This window comes from Meriones unguiculatus, chromosome 12 (genome assembly GCF_030254825.1).
Source record: "Meriones unguiculatus strain TT.TT164.6M chromosome 12, Bangor_MerUng_6.1, whole genome shotgun sequence".
In the NCBI taxonomy this organism is placed as follows: Eukaryota; Metazoa; Chordata; class Mammalia; order Rodentia; family Muridae; genus Meriones; species Meriones unguiculatus.
The window spans coordinates 98,822,818-98,844,040 of NC_083360.1; the positions used below are offsets into that span (position 1 = coordinate 98,822,818).

General features: G+C 42.8%; 1 long non-coding RNA gene across 1 annotated transcript; it reads right to left on the reverse strand.

The window, feature by feature from the left end:
* Positions 1–1,928: 1,928 nt before the first annotated feature.
* Positions 1,929–21,189, reverse strand: LOC132646693 (uncharacterized). Its single transcript, XR_009584946.1, has 2 exons — positions 20,483–21,189; positions 1,929–2,990 (listed from the first exon to the last, which is right to left on the reverse strand). It is a non-coding gene; the product is annotated as an uncharacterized LOC132646693 (long non-coding RNA).
* Between the last annotated feature and the right edge of the window lie 34 nt (positions 21,190–21,223).

Here is a 21,223-nt window from a genome sequence, read left to right on the forward strand (position 1 = left end):
TTGGTGTTTTTAACAAGTAAACACTCTTGGCTAAGAATTATTACTCTCTTTTAAATATAAACTAGTAGAAAATTTTAAGAGAATGCTAATAATATAGTTTGGTTAATACTACTTATAAAGTGACTTACAAAATGCATATTTGATTTTAAATTGTTTTTAAAGTAGCATTTCTATGCCTTGATTGTGTGTGTGTGTGTTTACATGCTCTATGATGTGTGTGTATGTGTGTTACAATTTAGCTTGTGACGATGTTGACAAAATTTTTACCATGTCTTCTGTTAAACCTCATCCTGTGGAGAATTTTATCCAAGGTGAAGAAACTATGGTTTCAAAAGAGTGTTTGTCAACTCTGATTTCAGAAACAGACTTATTAGAATGAAAATTAAGGAAACAAATTAAAGTAAAAATATAAAATTAGCATTAACAAAAATTCCAAAGGTATTTATTTCCATTTCAAAGTTTCAAATATAATTACTTTGAAATGGTATTCCAATAAACAGAGCCACACACACACACACACACACACACACACACTTAAGTAAAGGGAGGTATTTGACTTACAGATACTGCCAAAGACTAGAGTAGTAATGACAAAGCACATTACACAATTCTGTGCTTTTTTGAAAAAAAGAAAGAAGCCTTGACACCATTATCTAGAAGCATTTGGAAAGCACTATAAGAATCTTGCTTTTCTCGTAATCTTGCCAAGTGTCAACAGCCTGACTCATGCTTTAAATGGCTTTCATAAGTAAGTTGTAGGTCTAATTTGTTCCTAGAATTTTTTAGTAAAAGAAGCAAATATTCAACAAAAACCACCAGTGTGATTAATAATAACTCTAAGAGTTCCCAACAAATAAAAATAATAATTCATTAAAACCATTTCTAAGAAATGTCATTCTCTAGAACTGCTTATACTCTCTTCCTTACTTTTTCCCCATGGGCACTGTTTAGTGAGGGAATATTTGCTAAGGTTAAGAAAGCACTGAGCTGTGCCCAGAGTTAAAGAGTATCTACCTGTAAGAGGATTCCTCAAAGAACTTCCTCATAGAATGGCATCCAGACACACACATGTAAATACAGGCAGAGGCTTTGGTCAATATGCAAGTAGCTCTGTTAAAGCTGGACCTATCAGAACAGATTGGTGGTAAGGAAGCCAAGAGATAGATTTATTCTTGTTTGTTTGTTGTTTGTTTGTTTTTATTGAGGAATGACATGTAACTTCCATGTCAGTGAAATGGTCAACAGTGGCTATTCCCATATAAGAGAAATATATCAAATTTAGCATAAATATTACTTGCAAATACTAATGAGATAGCAGAACAACAGCAAAAAGATAGAATGAAGTCAACCTGTCTGTCTGTCTGTCTGTCTGTCTTTTTGCCTGGTAATTTGGTACCTGGGGCTGAACACGGAGCCTTTTAGGCTAGGCAAATATTCTATTAGCATGGAGATGCACCCTCGGCTCACATACTAGTTACCGTCTTGGGAAACAAAAATGAAGATTCTTAATTTCTTCACAAATAAGAAATATTTAAGTCGTTTGTCTTAGCATTATGATGTTTTCAACTCACATAAAATATTTCTGATACTTATGTGTAGACTGATCAACATTTACAGGAATTTCTGCCAAAATTAAAAAATCTCTTTATGGGTAATCACTGCTAAAGATAAAGTTAACTATATTTCATATTAAGACTGTTAGAACAGGGGCATTCAGAGACTGTAAGAAAACAAGAAAGCTACCAAGCTTTACGGACATAGCTAGAGCAACTTCATTTATAATAGTTTAGAGACATATTAATAGGTAACTTAATCAACTTAGGTTACCAGAAGTTGAACAGTGTTCTCTTAGAAGATGTATTTATTTAGAACCTATGAATGTGATCTAATTTGAAAAAAAAAAAGATTTTTGTAGATACAATTAAAGATCTTGGGATGATACTCTTTATTAGAGTCCAATAACACTGTCTACATAAAAAAACTGACAAAGATACAAGGAAGTAGGCCATTGATGTTATGAAACAGGCAGAGGCTAAAGTTATGCTGACAGAAGCAAAGAATACCTGGGCCACCCTAAACTAGAAGAAATAATCACTGGGGTTAACTGCTAATACAACATCTCTCTCAATAACGCGAGCAAGGGGCTTTATATTCATCACCGTATGGAGAGGAGGACATATCCCTGAGCGTGATCACGTTAAAATATTATGCTTCTTCATATAGCATATGTTCAAAATTAGCACATCTCCTAAGTGGAGCATTAATCAGTGTAAGAGATCATAATGAGCAAGCTAGAAGACCATATCATCTAGAGGACCAAGTCAGAGCGACTAAGCAATTTTGTAGAAGGTGGCCCCATGGGCCACAGCTCGGCCACACCTGAGCTCATTATACTCTCACATATGCAGGCACTGTTCTCACTTGCCAGTTGCGAACATGTGATGTAAGGAACATGATGTCCGGTAACGTGCCCACCTCCACATTGGTGACCATTCTCTGACGAAAGCCCTCGCTGTCTTTACTTGGAGAGAGGCATTGCTTTAGGACCTGTCCCCAGTGTTCTCATTCCATGTACTACAAGCAAGAAAGAAACCTTCTTATCTCTTTCACATTCTCACGTGCTTCCAGCTTTATGCTAACCACGAGGTGAAGCCACTGTTTGGTTAAAGTTCCAGTGGACTGTACACGGAGCATAACGTGGGCCTGGAAAACTTACTTGTATTGAAGGTCTAATCATCAGGGTCTAATCAGATAGCTTGGGGATTCTGGGGTAGGAGTCTCTGAGACTAGAAGGTAAAGACCATCAGTCAGAAAGAGCTTTTCATTGCCAGTAGAATAAAGTTCCCAGTCTTCAAAAGAGTCCCCAGTGTCTGAATAGTGTGGTGACTGATAATCTCCCAGCCTTTCTTCTTCTCCACAGCTTCCTTTAACAGAAGGGAAGCGATCAATGTTGACTTTTAGAAAGAGTCTTCTAGCTGCAGCCTGGGAGCCTGGAAATAGAGAATAGTTAGGAGACATGAGGATAAGTGAGGCAATAAATCCTTTACTGAATTCCTGAACTAGGAGAGGGACAGAATGAAGAAATCAATCCCAGGAAAAAATGTTTACTGGAACTCAGTGACAAACTATACAGATAATAAAAATGAATGACAGTATATAACGTTAGTGAATGTTACAAAGTACAATGTTGAGCAGGAACAGGGCACAAAATAACATGCACAGTAAGACTTCTTTCCTACAAAGTTCAAGGCAGGAAAAGAAAATGGCACGGTTTGAGAATAATTATCAAAGCAAGGAAAAACGATCAATTATCACAGGAGTCCAGTTTACGGTCACCTTCAAGGAGAAAAGAGGCCTTTACGAGTATCCAGTTGCTGCTCTGGGGGTAACTGAGTGTTAGCTGGGCACTGAACTATATATAAAGTGATCTTCTCTCTTCCTGTCTTTCTCCCTCCCCCCCCCACACTCGCGTGCGCGCACACACACACACACACACACACACACACATTTGTCATATCCATGCAGACATATGTGCTTTCCTTATGTGAACCCTGTAATGTTATATCACAATTTAAAACAAAGCCCAACTGTACAGCATTTTTCTACAGAAACAATTGAGGTATACCTAAGACAAAATTAGAATATGACGTATGAGGTGAAAGACAGTTAAATAGTCCACAGTTCAAATTGTGATTCTGTTTCTTGGTGATATGACTTTGAACAAATTATGTAACTTCTTTAGGTCTCAAGTTTTATTAGAGAAACTAACAGAGCTGTTACCGGGATTAAAGTTATTGTCCATCTTTATTTTTCACCCCTTCTTTCCCGACTGGTCAGAGTCTCCCTAAAATTACTGAGCTTATTGTGTGCATTTCAACTTTCTGTACTTTCCAGATGGCTGTGAGAGTTACTGCATCTTGTCAGGTGGCGTATCTCTCTAGCCCTGTAAGTCGGCTGAAGCTCTCTCCTAACCAAGGGGTTCTCAGTCCTGTTCCACAGCCATGGCGGCTTCATGAGAACACAGCATGCTAGCTCTCATCTTCAAAGAACTGACTCATAGGATTGATGTGAAGGTTGGAAAGTTGCATTTCTAACAAGTGCAAACAAGTTCCCAGGTGATGTCATCGCTTCTGCTCTGGGCCGACGTTCAAGAATTGTTATTTCACCGCAAAACTGGCCACGTTGGAAAATCAGATCCCCTCACGGAGACAGGAAGAAGCTTTGTTCCGCAGCTCTCCATGCATAGGACAGAGACCGTTCTCCCAGGCATTAGAACCGAGAGAACACAGCTCCTGGTCCTCTTCCAAAGGCTGCGTGCTCTCACCCCTAGTGTCTCCTGCAGACAACTCATGTCTGTCCTCTAAGCACAGGTTGCTTCAAGGGGCCTCTGGGGCCTGCTTTTAGCCCCTGAATTGTTCCAATAAAGGACGGGGGTGGGAGTGGAGTCAGGATGACGTTTTCACGTCATTTTCTTCTCAGACATGCCTATGAGAGTTAAAAAAGAGACTTTCAAATGCCTGAGACACTCAGCATTTCGTGCATGGTTAGCTGCTTCTGTTGTGACTTGCCCGTTCTTTGAGAAGATGCTTGTGGACATGGAATGCTATACCAGAGCATAGATGTTCGCAGAATAAGTGTATCTGTCAGGAAGCATAGTAAAGACGGAGCATTTTAATGTTTATAAAAATCAAAGTGATTTTTATATTTATAAAATTTTAAATTATGACCTAAGGTCAAAAGCAAGTAGTTTTATAAAGCAGAACCAACAATGCCAGAGATGGGGAAGAGAGCACGCAAGTTTCCGGAGCACCAGTTGCAACACAGCTTGAGATCTGGCTGGGCAGTATTACAAATGTCAGCCGCTAGCCGCTGTGGCGACCAGCCTCTGTGAGCAGCGCTGGGCACAGGTCAACCTTGCGACGTGCTTGGCAGCAAGTCGGGGCAGACCTCTCCCGTTCTTTAAACACGTGGTGACAACGCTCCCAAGCACGGTCTGAACCTTTACTGCCTCCCTTGTGACAGGGTTGAGGGACTTACTTTGTAATGCCTCACTAAATATTTTTGGCACTTGCTTTACACAGACACACACACAAATACACACACATACACAGGAATGCAGGATTGCTGCAAGCTTGAGGCCAACCTGGTCTAGTGAGTTCTTGGCCAGCCAGGGTGACACAGTGATACCAAATCTCAAAAACACATACACACACACACACACACATGTATATATGTGTGAATTCATATATTAGTCATATATACACATATATGAATACACATATATTTATTCGTACATACATATATACACATATTTATACATATTATACATGTATATGCATATTTATACATGTATATGTTTATATACATATATGTATGTATGTATAAATATATATAGCAGCAGGATGTCCCAACCTGACAACCTGAGTTCAATCCCTGAACCTCATGGTGGAATGGAAGAACTGACTCCTAAACATTTTTCTTTGACCTCTTACAGGTGCCCTATGGCACACATGTTTTCAGCACACGCACACACAGTCACACAGACACACATACAATAATAAACAAACCAACAAAGAATCATTTGTAGAAGTTGAGGTCATTGCTCAGTAGCAAGTGTGCTTGCCGGCCGATGTGAAGCCCTGGACATAACCACTGGCACTCCAGAGCGAAATTCAAACACTCATAAGCCTAGCTGTATTTATTTGAAATTATAGGACATGCCTTTATTTTTATAGTGCTAATGTTAATTATGTGTACCTGTGCATGGGCACACGCACACGAGTGCAGGTTCTTGTGGAGACCAGGGGCATCGGGCTACCCTGTAGCTGGAGTTACAGGGGGTTGTGAGCTGTCTGCTATGGGTGCTGTGAGACAGACTGGGGTCCTCCACAAGAGCCGTCAGTGCTCTTAACAACTGAGTCCCATACACCCAAGCTACAGGGCATGTATTTATTGATGAAGCTTTAGAGGCTGTTTTGTGGGTTTTTTTCATCTTTTATAACAGGGTTTCCTTTCTTTCTGAACTTTATTCTGCAAAATTTCAAACTTATTTCATTATAAATGAATTATGCTTAAAATTTTTAGACGTTTATCAGAACTGTTTCACCCTACTAAAACTCCACACTCACATAAAAATTAAACTGGTACAGTGGGCCCTGCATCCAACGTATTACAACCTCCTGCTTTCCTCTCTTCCCATACCCTGAGGAAGGGAGCTAAGAGAGGCACAGCGTGTTTGGCACATCGTTTCACAGACCTCCACACACGGTCCCCGGCCCACCGCTATGGGCTTGCATCAAGGTAAGGCATGGCGGGGATGCGTGCAGAGCAGGCCTGCTCACCTCCTGCAAGCTTACTCCCTTCCAGGGCATGCCTCCAGGGCACTCCTCCTCTCCAGCTGGCTCCCTACATGCAGCCACGGGTTCGTCAATACTTGGCAAATCTAGTGATGAAGTTAGAGTCTGTCTGGACGAAAGCCCATCAGCTAGCAATCAAACCTTTAGCACAAGAGACTTCAGGACAATTTTATACTCAAACCACATATTCATACCACATGAAAGTGAGTCACAGATCTCATTAGTGTTAATTCCTTCTTAAACACATCAGCAAAACCAAAATACCCAAAGTGGTATTTGAGTAAGTAAATCTATACAATTCAGTCTTCCAAAAGACATACTGGTACAAAGAAACAAATAGTTATCAAATATAAAATAAGTACATTGAAATAAAAACATACTAGGTCAAAACGTTTAGTGAGTGAGAAAATGAAAGATAGTTAAATAAAAAAATGACAGGATGTTAACTAGACATCTTGAAAAACACAACATTTAAATTGGTATCTTCTACCACTTAATCAGTAAGTTTAAAAAATCTAAATACATTGACTTGTGGCTTTAAAAGTCACTATTAAAGAGAATAATAATAATTTGTTAATTTTTACTTTGCTTTTCACTTGTATTCTGACTTGACTGATACGAATATTTGTTTTAGTGTGTAAAGAAAGTCAGGCATGAGAAAAAGAATAAGGGAAACTGTCAGAAGTGAATGGACAATAACAAGTAGCTGGGTAACACCTGTAGGCTTAGGTACAAGAGTGGCCTAGGAACAGGACAAGTGTTCTGTGGTGTAACATGTCTTCATGGGCACAAGTCACTGTTCGCCAGCTTCCCTCTGTGTGACATAACACCCAAGATAAGCCACTTCGGAGGAGAAAAGATTTATTTGGCGCCATGGTTTCGGAGGTTTCCCCCTGCGGTGGCGCAGCCCACTGCTGAGGACCTGGTAGGGCAGAGACTCGGGCTGGGAGTGGTAGCTGGGAAGAGAGCGGGAGAAGGGAGAAAAGGAGCGGGGTTCCGGGATCCTGTTCAGAGGCGCATTCCTGATGACTGCGCTTCCACCAGGCCCACCTCCCCAACCTGCCACCGTTACTGGCTCTCAGTGCCACTACAGATGGGCATCTGAGCCTTCACGTCGTGGCCTGTGGGGATCCAGTGCGACCAGCCGCCGTGGTGCAAACGCGAAGGCCAACTCTCGGGAGGTAGAGAAACAGGATCCAGAGTTCCAGGCCATCCTCTGCCGTGGCTACCTAGCAAATTCACGTCAGCCCGGCCTTCCAGGAGACTCTGTCTCAAAGAGAAAATTACTGGAGAGGAATATTGTTGTTTTTTGTGCTATTGTGATCAGAAAACTGACAGAAACGACCCACGGGAGGAAAGGTCGTTGGGCCCCAGCCGCGGCAGGAAAGGCTTAGTGGCCTGGGGAGAGCAGGCAGTCGGGCATCTTCATCCCCGTGGAGGAGACCGAGAGGCGGCAAGCGCGGGTTGGAACCAAGCGCTGGCTAACCTTCCAGCCCCCCCCCCCCCCCAGCGACCTACTTCTGCCGGAGGAGCCCCACAAGTTGACAAAGCAGCACCAACAGCTGGGGCCGGATTTTCAAACACACGAGCTGGTTTTCAAACCGACAGCTCCTATAAAATATCCAACCTCCATTCACATTGCTCTCTCTCTTCAAAGTCATGGCCTCTGGCCTCTTCAATTGAACAATTTCAGTGTTAACCCCAATCAATTATAAAGTTACTTGTATGCAGAGGGTTTCAGAGCAGACCACTGGGTACTGGATAACCAGCAGGGGCCTCTTCCCTAGGAAACACTAATCTCCCCTCTCAGCATGCCTTAGTTGCCTGCAGTTCTTTGTCTAGGGTTGGTACCCATGAGATTTCTACCTTCCACATTGGCATGTCTGTTGGTATCATCCTTGTTCAGGTCTTGTTTAGGCAACCACACTGGACAGACAGACTTGGTAGGTTCAGCTTCCCTGGGTTTTCTAGAAGGCATAATTTCACAGCAGACACCCCATTCCTCTGGCTCTTAACTCTTCCTCACTCTCCTCCTTCTCCATGTGACCTTACTTTAGAATTTCTGTACTCTTTTCACTCTGTCTTTTCCTTCTATGATCTTATTCATTCTCATACTTCAAAACCATCTGTTGGTAATTCCTAAATTTGTATCAATAAGCTAGACTCCCTTTCTGAGTTCCAAACTCAACATCTTTAAATATCTTGTGACATCTCTTTAAATGTCTCCAGGCATTTCAAACGCAAAATAGCCAAAATAGATGTCTTTCTAAATCTGGATCTCTGTCAGCCTTCACCATTTCAATACAAGGTTTCCTAATAGGTCTTCCCTCTACTCTTTCATATCTTATTACTCTTCTTATCCAATCCCTCATTTATTCCTGCTATTTCCACCTTCAAAATGTCGATAGTTCTTGTTTAAAACGATGCTTTTCACTGCATTTGGAAAATAATCCCCTCAACAGACAGCCCTGATTCCTTTCTCCAGCTCATCTCTTTCCTTTCGCCGTTTTCCACTTACATACTCCTTATTTCACCTCTACCATCTCTCACTGAAAGTGCTCTTTCTATCTCAAAAGTCTCTGTATTTATTACTCTGCTTGGAGCATTTTCTCCTCAGGTCTTTTCTTCCTCTAGGTTTTATTTGATATGTTCTGGATACTCATGTTAACTCTCACAGAGATTCCATATAGTAAGAAACATTATCATTCTGGAAACTACTGTACAGGCTGAATTTTAGCCCCAAACAGCTAACAGTCTAAATATTACCACTCATATAAACCACCTTTGGTTCTGGGATTGAACCTTGAACTCTACCACTATGCTATAATATCAGCCTTTGAAGAAGCTTTTATTTATTTGTTTGTTTATTTAGATAAGGTCTTATGACGATCAAGATGACCTTGAACTCCTAGTTTTATAAGGAACTGGAGAATCAGACCTAGGGATCCATGCAAACTAGCCAAGCACTATACCAACTAAGCCTCATGCCAGCCCCTGCCCCGAAAGGCTATTCTATTCCTGAGTATTTTACCACTCTGATAGTCTAGACCAAGGCACCCTCTCTTCCCTTCACAGAGTTTCATCCAAGCTTTACTTACTTAGCTAATTATTATTTTATTTGTTTATAGTTTGTCACTCTCCTGGGTAAATTATTTCTGTGTCATGCTCACTATTATAACTAATCACTCTATAACCCCAGGTTACTGGTGTACTTGGGGCTTGGTATGTTGCCTGGAGCATAGTAGTTTCTAACAATTTTTTTTCAGCAAGTTGTGTGAAATTGTGCTCTGATATTTTATAGGAGCACAAAAAGGAAAACAGTTTTATTTTTTCAGTGTAGATTTTCACGAGTACATATAACCTGAAAACTTAAGTTTTCACTCATATTTTCTTGTATCACTTATTTCTACTTCTTAAAATTTTTGTTCTCTACTTCTTGGACATCCATCCAACAGATCAGATCTAATTCTTACCCTATTACTCTAGAGTTGGTGGTAAGACAAGATGAGTAAAAGCAGAGACTAAACATCTCTAATTTAAAAACCACAGAGGTCCAAGATGGGAACTCCACTGCGCACACTCTACGTCTCTCTCACCCTTATCCAGGCCTGTTTTGCCACCAGAGCACTAAGGAAGGGGAGTGAGAAAAGACACTGTTAGACCTGTTGAAAGCCTCAACCCAGCCTCATGTGTCCCCCACTCTCCAGTCCAGGGGAGAGATGAAATTGTCAGTTCCCTTTACGAGAAGGGGAGAGCAGTGCCGACCCTGACTGTCCACGTTGGCTTACCCAGGGCCGCTTCAAATACAGAAGGAGATGCTGGGCTAGAGAGCCAGAAACAGTGCTCATGAAGACCGTGCGTTATAGCAAGGAGGTAGGACTTTCTGACAAATCTAATCATTCCTTGAAAAGTAGTGGGGCCTACGCCACTTTGCTAATGTTCCACCTAAGAGAACATTGCTTAGATCAAAGCTTTTTCCCCCCAGCTTTTTTAAAGCAACATATTTTAAATTATATGTAAAACTGTAGTTTAAAGTCAAAACCTATCTTATTCCATTGAGAAAGTTTAAAAAACTCTACCCCTGAAAAAAGCAGGTCTTGTTTCATTCAGAAGGACCAATAGAATAGACCCCGGAGAGGTTGAAGAGAGGGAAAGGATAGGAGCTTACCATAGATGCCCTCTGAAAGACGCCACCCAGCAGAGCAGCAGAGCAGATGCTGAGACTCACAGCCAAACTCTGGGCAGAACACAAGAGTCTTAGGGAAAAGTAGGGTGATAGAAGGACTGGGAGGGGATAGGAGCTCCACAAGGTGACCAGCAAAGCCAGCAAATCTGGACCCTGGGGCCCTGTAGAGACTGATGCACCAACTGAGGACCATGCATGCAGAGGGCCTACACCTCCTGCTCAGATGTAGCCTCTGCAGTTCAGTCTTCATGTGGGTTCCCTAGGAAGGGAAGCAGGGGCTGTCTCTGACATAGACTCTGTTGCCTGCTCTTTGATCACTTTCCCCTGTGGTGGGGAGGGGGTGGCCTTGCCAGGCCACAGAAGAAGAGGATCCAGGCAGTCCTGGTGAGATTTGATAGGCAAGGGTCAGATAGTAGGGGAAGAGGGCTCCCTCTTTCTGTGGACTAGCAAGGAGGGGGATGGGGAAAGAGGAAGGGAAGGTGAGAATGGGAAGAGAAAAGGGAGGGGCTACAATCAGAATATAAAGTGAATAAATTATTAAGAAAAAGAAAAGAAAAAAGCAGATCTTGAAGTCATGGGCACCAATTTAACTAGGAAAGTGATAGAAGGCAATCTTTTCTCAGAAGGGTTTGAAGAATTGAGTTTAGAGGAGATAAATATGTGGGCTGAGAAAAATACGGCCACTGTTGAAAAGATTAGGGCGTTCTAGGGCTCAGCAAAAAGTAAATGACTATGATTTGCTTCTTCCTTGATGCCACAATCACAGTATATTAACTACACTTTCCAGGGAAACAATGCACTGTAATGAGCACAGTTTAGCGGTGTGATTCTTCTGTTGGACTTACCTGGATCACTCGTGACTCATCGGGCAATTTGGCTACAGCTAGTAGCCTGAAAGGGATCCTAACATATGTTAGTAATTTGTACTGTTTAGTCTAAGGCAGCACCTCTCAACCTGCCTTTTGGGGGTCGCATATCAGATACCCTGTATATCAGTCATTTATATTACAATTCTCAACAGTAGCAACATTACTGTTATGCAGTAACAACGAAATAATTTTATGGTTGGTTGGGGATCACGGCAACACAAGGAACTGCACTAAAGGGCCGCAGCATTAGGAAGGCTGGGAAGCACTGGTCTAAGGGGTAGCGCCTGGAAAAACCATCCTTCACAGAGCCTGTCATTTTCCCATAGGTCAGAACAGCTTTCTCAAGCAGGAAGTGGCCAATGGCTGGAAGCTGAAAAGCTGCTGCTGCTGCTTTTTCCTGAAATGTTCCTAAGGCCAGGATTCACTAAACATCATTTCTGTTGCATATACTTAGTTCAAAGGAAAAAGAAAACAGAAACAAAGAATAAACAACCTTACGTTTCTCACATCTCAGAGTCATATTTCAAAGAAGCAGAGAGCGCGTCCCCACCAGCTGGCGGAGGGTTCTCCTGCTCTACCTGGAGAGAAAGCACGGCAGGCAGGGAGGCCCGCAGCCCCTCCGGGGTTGGTTCCTGGCAGTTTCATTTTCCTCTGCCGCAGCAAATAGTCCCCTTTCTGCTACAGTCCTTGAGCGCACATACAGTCTCACTTAGTAACTCACTATGCACTTTCTATTGTGTGCCCTTTGCTTTTGCCAAGTATGACCATACAGTTTGGGAATATAAACGCAGATATGGTCTACTGACTATAACAAAAACCTTTGCTTAATCCCTAAACTTCTGAAACCAGAAACTAGACTATCACGTCGGTTCAGTATATTAAAAGAGCTATTTAGAAAATAAAGGGTATCATTAACACCTAAAGACTACAGAAAGGTTTAGATGACAATGCCTAAATAGAACTTCTACAGAAACAAAAAAACAAAAACAAAATGACACCGTGCCCACTTTATTAAGCAATGAATTTAGTTAGGGATACACCCATCTCGGCTTCAAATGCTTTTTAGGTAAGGAAGGATAAAATTATAGTTTTGCAAATGTAAATTTTTGTCTGGATTCTTTTTTCTCTTATTATCTTATTACTGTGTTTATAGCTTTATCTGATCTTCACCCATGCTGGTCTGTGCTAGAAAGGCTTATGTATCAACAGCTGAAAGACTGCCTCTTTGCTGCTTCAAATACAGTCTTCAATACACTTATTCCTATTTGAATAAGCTCAGTCTTAAATTTGTCACCGTACAAATCCGGGCAAAGCAAGAACTTCAGAAGTCTGTTTGCAGTGTTTTTGTATACGTCTCTAAGAATGTCCTGCTCTTGCTGCTAATTCATTCTCATTTCAATACCGCTTCCACCTAGCTGTCCAGCAGTGGTGGGAAGGGTAAGATCAGAGTCTTCTCATTGTCCTTCTGAAATGACTTAGAGCTCTGAAACACAGGTGATTTAGGCCTTGGGGCAGGTGGTCAGGAACACCTGGGCTAGTTGTTGGCCATGGCTAACAACCTTTAACAGAGACCCCTGGGCGGCTGAAGGGAAGTGAGTGGGTAATGACAGTATCTACCAGCTCCACAGGCCCTTCCGACTGTGACAGCAATTGCTCAGGAGCTGCTTTCTCAATCAGATATCCCGATGACAGAATATCTCTTTGGCTGTGCTCTGCACACCAGCACCAGCCCTAGTTCTGGTGGCTGAAAACTTCTGATTTCACAAACAGCATACACTTACCAGTCTATGAATATTTGCAGGTGATACGCCTTTTCAATAGTCTCCAACACAGATTTGTTCTGATTGACCCAAAACCACATGCACACTTTACAAATTAGTTTCTTCATTACAAAGGAAAAAAGATTTCTAGAAAACAGCTCAATTAGATTAAAAATCAATTTTCCCTATCATACTCAATTCCTTTGTTGCTTTTATATTTTTTTGAGGTGGTGGAAGTTGAATCCAGGGCTTCATGCACTCAAGGCAAGCAGCTGCTCACTAAGCTATGGCCATATCCCTTCAATAACACATTTGTCAATTAAAACAACAAAACCTGTTAGACTGTGAATTTGTTTTCAATCTTTATACATATTTAAATGGCTTTTTTTTTTGCCTGCTTTCTGAAGTTTCTCAGGAATGGCACCTGTCCTTGTTTTCTATACACTATCACAAAGTGGTAGCTTTGGACAACATAGATCAATTCTCTCACCAGTCTAGAATGCGTTTCTCTAGCTGTGACTCAGTGTCAGAAGTGCTGCCTGCTTCTGGAGGCACTGGAGGAGAGTTCAAACACAGAAGAGAAGCACTTCAAGGTTCCAGAACCCTCCCGAGGCTAGACAATGTGTAGCAGAATCAGATCCTCTGCACCGTTTCCAAAAGGACTGTGCATGAAGCTGTGAAGGTGACGCTTCGGTAGAGAGTGCAGGATATCAGAACGCCAGAAATCTGAGGACGCCTGCAGGCCTCGCCTCCAGAGAGGCCCCGTGGGAGGCAGGCAGCAGGCCTGGAGGGGTGGGGGGAACCAAGCCTTTGGAGTGCAGACAATGTCACCAAACATTGAAGATGCTAAGCGTAGAGTCTACCAGTTTCATGTTTTCCCTGTTAGATTTCAGCTGTTTTTTTTTTTATTAATTACACTTTATTCACTTTATATCCCTCCTGTAGCCCCCTCCCTCCTCCCCTCCCAATCCCTCCCTTCCTCCCTCTTTTCCACCTCTTCCCCTCCCCAAGTCCACTGATAGGGGAGGTCCTCCTCCCCTTCCTTCTCATTCTAGTCTATCAAGTCTCATCAGGAGTGGCTGCATTGTCTTCCTCTGTGGCCTGGTAAGTCTGCTCCCCCCTTGAGGGGAGGTGATCAAAGAGCAGGCTAATCAGTTCATGTCAGAGCCAGTCCCTCTTCCCATTACTATGTAACCCACTTGGATACTGAACTGCCATGGGCTACATCTGTGCAGGGGTTCTAGGTTATCCCCATCAATGGTCCTTGGTTGGAGTATGAGTCTCAGGAAAGACCCATGTGCTCAGATTTTTTGGTTCTGTTGCTCTCCTTGCGGAGCTCCTGTTCTCTCCAGATCTTACTATTTTCCCTGCACTCTGCCCAAAGGTTGGCCATAAGTCTCAGCATCTGCTTTGACAGTCTGCAGGGCAGAGCCTTTCAGAGGCCCTCTGTGGCAGGTTCCTGTCCTGTTCCTTGTTTTCTCCTTCTTCTGATGTCCATCCTCTTTGTCTTCCTGGATAAAGATTGGATAAAGGGATTGAGCATTTTAGCCAGAGTCCTCCCTCTTGATTAGCTTCTTTAGGTGTACAGATTTTAGTAGGTTTATCCTATATTATATGTTTATATGAGTGAGTATATACCATGTGCTTCTTTCTGCTTCTGGGATAGCTCACTCTCAGCTGTTTTCTTGCTTTGTTTTCTTGTTCTATACTTTCTTGCCTTTACCGAAATCCTGCCCCACCCCCTTTTGAAATGGCAATGGTTACTTTGTTTTATTGTATGTTGGAAGTATGTAAATCTTCTTTAAAAATAGCTCAAACTTTTAGACTTTTTTGAAGGGTTGACACTGCAAGACTGCTGTCAAAGGGACCTTTGAAGTTGGACCGAATGCTTTTTGCAGTATAAGATGTTCATGAGCATATGAGAATATCATGATTTGCATATGAAATGTCCCTCACAGGCTCCTGTTGGAACTCGTGGTCCCTAGCTGTTGGTGCTCTTGTGGGAGAGTGTGGAATAAATTGGGAGGTGGAACCTAGTCAGAGGGAGGGAGGGAGAGGAGCGGGCCCTGATATTCACGGGTTGGCCCGGCTTCCTGTCCCTGCTTTGCTTCCTCCAATGCTAAGAAGCAAGCCAGCAGCCTCCTTCCCACCATCGTGGCCTCCCTCCTATGATGGGCTGTACAATCAACTCATTCGGCAAAAGAAGCCCTTCCTCCCGTCAGCTGCTTCCTGTCGAGCATCTGCTCACAGCCAGGAGAGAAGTAATGAGCACAGGAGGATGTCCTCCTTCTTCGGCCTGTGGCCCTGTATGACGTTGCCTTCTGCCTCTGCTCTTATCATCACATTGCTTTCTTCTGTTGTCAGTCTTCCTGACTACGCTTTATGGGGAACTTGTGACTACACTTCGGATCCACCCAGCCGTCCAAGGGACTTTCTCCACCTGAAAATCTTAAATCACATTTGTAAAACTTCTATTATCATAAATTCCAGCGATTAGAAGAAACTGAATAGCTTTGGGGATCACAATGGCTACCAAGAATTTGAAAGAATTATCATTTGGAAATCGTGAGCAGAAAAATATAGCTACTGAAACATAAAATATATTCAGGAAATACTGAAATACTGGATCAGCAGGTAAAGGCACCTACTACAAGACCTTGGGACCCACACGGTAGAAGGAGAGATGAATTCTCGGTTGTCTCTGACCTACACAAACACATACAATAAATGTTTAAAAATATGATTCGGGGCTGGGGGGGTAGCGGCACATGCCTTTAATCCCGGCACTTGGGAGGCAGAAACAGGTGGATCCTGAGTTCAAGGCCAACTTGGTTTATAAAGCTAATATCAGGACACCCAAGACCACACAGAAAAACCCTGTCTCAAAAAACAAAAACAAAAAGAAGAAATCAGAAAGCTCAGGTGCAGGTAGACAAATTCAAATTTCTGATTTTAATATCTTAAAAGGACTTATCTGTTACTATATGAAGTAAATATTTAACATTCCCTCTATTACTTTCCATTCATTGTTATCTTAATAATTTTATAAGTGTTTTAAAAGCAAACAATTCCTTACCAAGTCTACAATACATGCTCAGATTTCCTCTAGGTTATCCCAGTGTTCCATTCAAGCACTGTTTTGTCTTTGTGCTATAAATAGTAAATATTGGGAATTATACTCTATGAATTTAGAGAATTTAATTTTTAAAAATGAAAAAAAAGACAAGGTGGGGATATGAGTGAGGTTTCTATCTATTATTTTATGAACTCTAAATATAATGCCTAAAATATAGAACTCAGAAATATAATTTATGAAATAAATATAACAATGTAAACATTTAGAGATCTAGAGAAAATGATCACAAGAAAAATGGTTTCTCAGTGGTTCAAGATGGAGTAAAGAAAGAGGGGGCAGCAGAGTATCACTCTTTATTGTGGGCATTTTGGTACTACTTTGTGTTTTTTTTTAAGACGTTCATCCTTACATCGAAATAAAATTCAATTAAAAATAGCACCAGACCTTAATGTTTTTTTCTATGGTCTTTCATTTAAATATGCTAGCTCTCCTCCTTTTCATTCTAGAGAGTGAAAGCCACTTTCATTTCCTAATAACATTACTCATTTAATGGCGTAATTGCCCAATTATTTAAGCCTCAACCAAAGAGGATCTCCTTAATATCTAGTGAGGTGTGTGTAAAATTCTTAAATTCTTTAGATTAGGGACAGAAGCTCTTTGTTTAACACTTCCCACTGCTGGACTCACAGGGCGTTTAACGAGTTAGACTGGAGGTAGAGATGTTTGGAAACTGTCAAGTCGGGCAGGTTGTTTGATGGGATGTACAACAGGGAACCTTTAGTGTGGCTGAAGGAGAAAAATAGAATTATACCGTATGCTTGTCTATATTATAGCATGTCTATTTGTGTATTTCAAAGTCAGTAAAAATAATTTACTCACCTAGATACACATCACTAGGATAAAACGGAATAATATTTATTCTTAGTTTAGTGAGAAATGTGCTATTTCTCAGTGAGCTTTTAAGAATATTTCTAAACTATGCTCACATAGCAATTTACATTTAATTTAAAACCCTAACAGCACATATGGCAGTTCTCTATGTTTATCCCTGGTTGATACACTAAAGGGAACTGGTCCTCTGCCTCTAAAATCAAAAGAGGTGTGTAAACAGAAGTTGATACATGACACGAAAATCCATGGGTGTCACAATTTCCGGCCAACATGTTCCTCTGGTTAAAATGAGAAAGGAAGAAGTATCAGGTGCAGTCACAGGAAGGCCCTGCTCTCCTCAACTTTCAAGGGAGAGCTAAAAGGACACTGTTGATAAATGTCAATGAACAACACATGTTGTGATTAACTTGCATTCTTCTGAGCCTAATGACTTAAAAACCAAGAATTGGCTTATCAACTCCTGAGGCAACTATCTGCAATGTGAGATGTTTTGTTTTCCAACATCTCAGTTACTTCAAAGGATTGTTGGTGTTATGCTATATAACTATCAGATACAATTTAAAAGGCAACTCTGAAAAAATAAAAGCCTAAGTCACAATTTAAATTCTTGACTTGTTTCAGCAAACTTCCTGTTCTTTAATAGCAGCGTTTGGCAACAGGAAAGAATGAAGTCTTTCTCTTCCTCAAGCATTAGGAAACCATATTCCCTTTTAGATGACTCATTAGTAGTTCATCTCATAATTTAATTTATTTTTCCAGTTAACACTGTCTAATTTTATTTAAATTAAAAAAAGCCTTACTGTTAAACGTAGCCAGTAACTAGCGACTGCTACCAGTAAGGCCTTTCCTCTCCCCCGTGGGTGGCCTAAGGCTGAGATGAATAGATGGGAGCCAATACTGAGTGCAGGCCGTGGTCCAGCGGCCGATTGTTGCCTAGACTCCGGGCGCCGCTCTTCAGGCACGGCACAGAACTTTTCTTCCTAGCACGGTTTCTTTTAACAAACTGTGCTGCACCATTGCTTAAATAAGGAACACGCGGAAGAGATGACCAAATTCACTAAAGCATGGCCGCACTCACTGCCAGTCTTAAGCTCGTTAATGTTTTATCAGTCTCACTGTGGGCTGAGGAGACAGCGGCCCACGTGGAGCACTTGCTTACCTTAAGCCAGGCGGTGGGCTTGCTCCCCATTACCGGAAACCAAACACAGCAACCCCCCGATTGGACAGTGCTCACGGTGAGTAGCGGACACAGCTCAACAGATCATCAAGACGTTAGGGCCGCGGCTCCTCTACTTTGTCCCACACCCACAGTCGAGGCGGAAATCAGTGACACTCAGGAATCAGCGCTTCCAAATACAAATCGGTTCTTGAGGGTGGAGGGTTCTTTGGGGCCGCCTCAGTCATCAGGACACCCAGCAGCCCCTTCCTTCTCCAGCCCCCATGTCTCCCCGAAGCCGCCCCTCCACCCCCGTGTCCCTCACTGGCGCTTCTTCCCCTCTCTGGGCCCTGGTATTTCTACTATCTCCAAGTTCTCAGAATTAAGCTGTGCAGCCCGCAAAGACCGCGCCCCCTGTGATAAAGTAAGAGCAGTCCCATATCCCACACTTGGGGTTAAAACAAAAACGTGTTTACATGACATAACTGAGTTTTAAGAGGAACCAAAACCTCCACTGCACTCAAACACAAGGGAGCAGGCGTTGGCTCTGTTTGTTTTTACTAGAATGTTTCAGCACAGGCGCTACGGCTGTAGCTAGTGGCTGGGTTCTTACCGAGCATGGTGGAGGCCCTGGGTTTGCCCACGAGACACGAGACCACTTAAAACAAAATGAACTTTTCTCATTTTCCTATGAGGAGGTAGGAAGACGGACTGAAGAAAACTAGAGGAGGAATTTATATGCCCCTTGGAGGACATCGTAGTTCAGGTTCCGGCTGACAGGCTTCTGCTTTGTTATCTCCCTTGACCTCTTTCCCAGCTCCCATCTTTGTCCTCCTTCAAACCCACCCTGCCAAGTGTCTGGAAAGCTTTACTCTGTAAAACTGCTACGCAATATAGATAGCAACATTATGGAATAGGACAGTAATCTGCTATGGGGTCAAAAGTCGTCAGGGCCTGGAGAGACGGCTTAGTAGTTAAGAGCAGAGTCCCTGGGTTGATTCATAACCTTTAACTCCAGTTCTGGGGGATCCCATGCCCTCTTCCCACTCCCACAGGCACCAAGCCATATATGCGCACTTGATACACATGAAATAAAAATTTTAAAATCTTAAACCAAAAAAAGGTCAAATAGAAAAAAAAAAAGAGACTCCCCCACCGTGTGTGTGCTGGATGTAAAAAGAAACATGCAATTGCTTTATGGTTATGAAAAAACCTCGGGTTTTATTTCCTTATCCCATGATTTGTCAAACGAGCTCATTCTCACGGAGCGGGAAACTCTATAGGATCTCTGAAGATCTAGAATTTAAATTCAAGCCTCTTTCTAAACAGATTTCATTTTCAAGGCACTATATGAAAACAATATTTAGGAATTTGGTTTCTCTAGTGTTGCTTGGCCAAGAGACAACCCCTGACTCTGAATTTAACCACCTAAGATGGGTACTGCTTTACTTTTGGGGAACTTTTTTTAAGACTTATTTACACAACATTCTGCCTGCACACCAGATCTTACTATAGTTGGTTGTGAGCCACCATGTGGTTGCTGGGAATTGAACTCAGGACCTTTGGAAGAACAGTGAGTGTTCTTAACCTCTGAGCCACCTCTCCAGCCCTTTGGGGAGCTTTTTACAAGGAGTAAATGCATAACATTCTTTGTGCTCTATCTCAATATTTAATCACCCATGAGTCAAGATGCCAATTCCTAGGAATGTTTTTGCTGGATTTAAAGGCCTCCCCCCCATCTTCTGTGGAAGTAAAAAAATAACTGGCCGTTTGTTTTTTCCTAACCAGTCTGGTAAAATTAAAGATTCCTGTCGCACCTTTTTGCGGGCTAACTTACACTAGGAGTCCAGATCTTCGGTGTTTGCTTATGCTGACTGATAAATACAGCTCATTCAGGGCTGGAACAATTTCTCTACTGTTCAGGGAGTCTGCTGTTGTAGACTCTTAGCAAACACTCCGATATCCAAATGTCGTTACTAAACCGAACATGGTGGTATTTTTGAGGCTTTTTATTTGGAGAAAATTATTTTCTTAGCTGAATTATCTGGAGGCCTAAGGTTTTTGGATTCCGCATAAGCAACGTGGTCACTATTCTTTTGTGTTGTTTAGTAACATTTCCATACGAACCTGGGGAATTGAAAAATGAAAGCCCTTTTGTTTAGACAATAACGTAGAAATTCTCATTTACCTTGGCTGAATAATGCTGCACAACATTTCAAACCCTTCTGGAGGTGCTTGGTTGGTTTGAGGCACTTGAAAGGGAACTGGCCGTCATTGGTCAGGCAGGGTAAAGCGTGAATGTTCAGCGTGGAAACCCACTTACAGATGCGGGGGTGGCAAGACTAGCTGTGAGTGGGCACACCTGGGGGAGTCCCCAGAACGGTGCCAACGTTCCAGAATATAAATGTTTTTCGAGACAGGGTTGCTCTGTGCAGCCTTGGCTGTCCTGGCCTCACTGTGTAGGCCGGGCTGGCCTCGAACTCAGCGATCCGCCTGCCCCTGCCTCCCCGAGTGCTGGCCGCAGGCTACAACACTCCAGCTTTTAGCATCGCCGTTCTTCCGAGCACTTCAAGGTCTATTACTATGCGGAGAGCATCTCTTGAAGAACACTGTCACGTCCACCCCGGCTAGAAAAGGGACCCCGGGCAAGGCGAACAGGGACGGTCTTTCTGCAAAGCCTCCCTGGCTCTCCCTCCCACGGCCCCTGCCCTCCTCCCGTGGGCAGCCACACACGCCGTCCCCGGCCGGATTCCGGCGGCCCTCGCCCTCCGCGACCGCTAAGTGGGCGGCGGAGCCCCTCGGTACCGAAGGGCCTGGGGTCCCGAGGAAGCCGCTGCCCGGGCGCCCGGGGCCAGGGCTTGCCCGACCGGCAAGTTCCCATGCAGCGCAAGCGCGAGCGCCCGCTCCGGCCCTCCCACGCGCGGGCGCC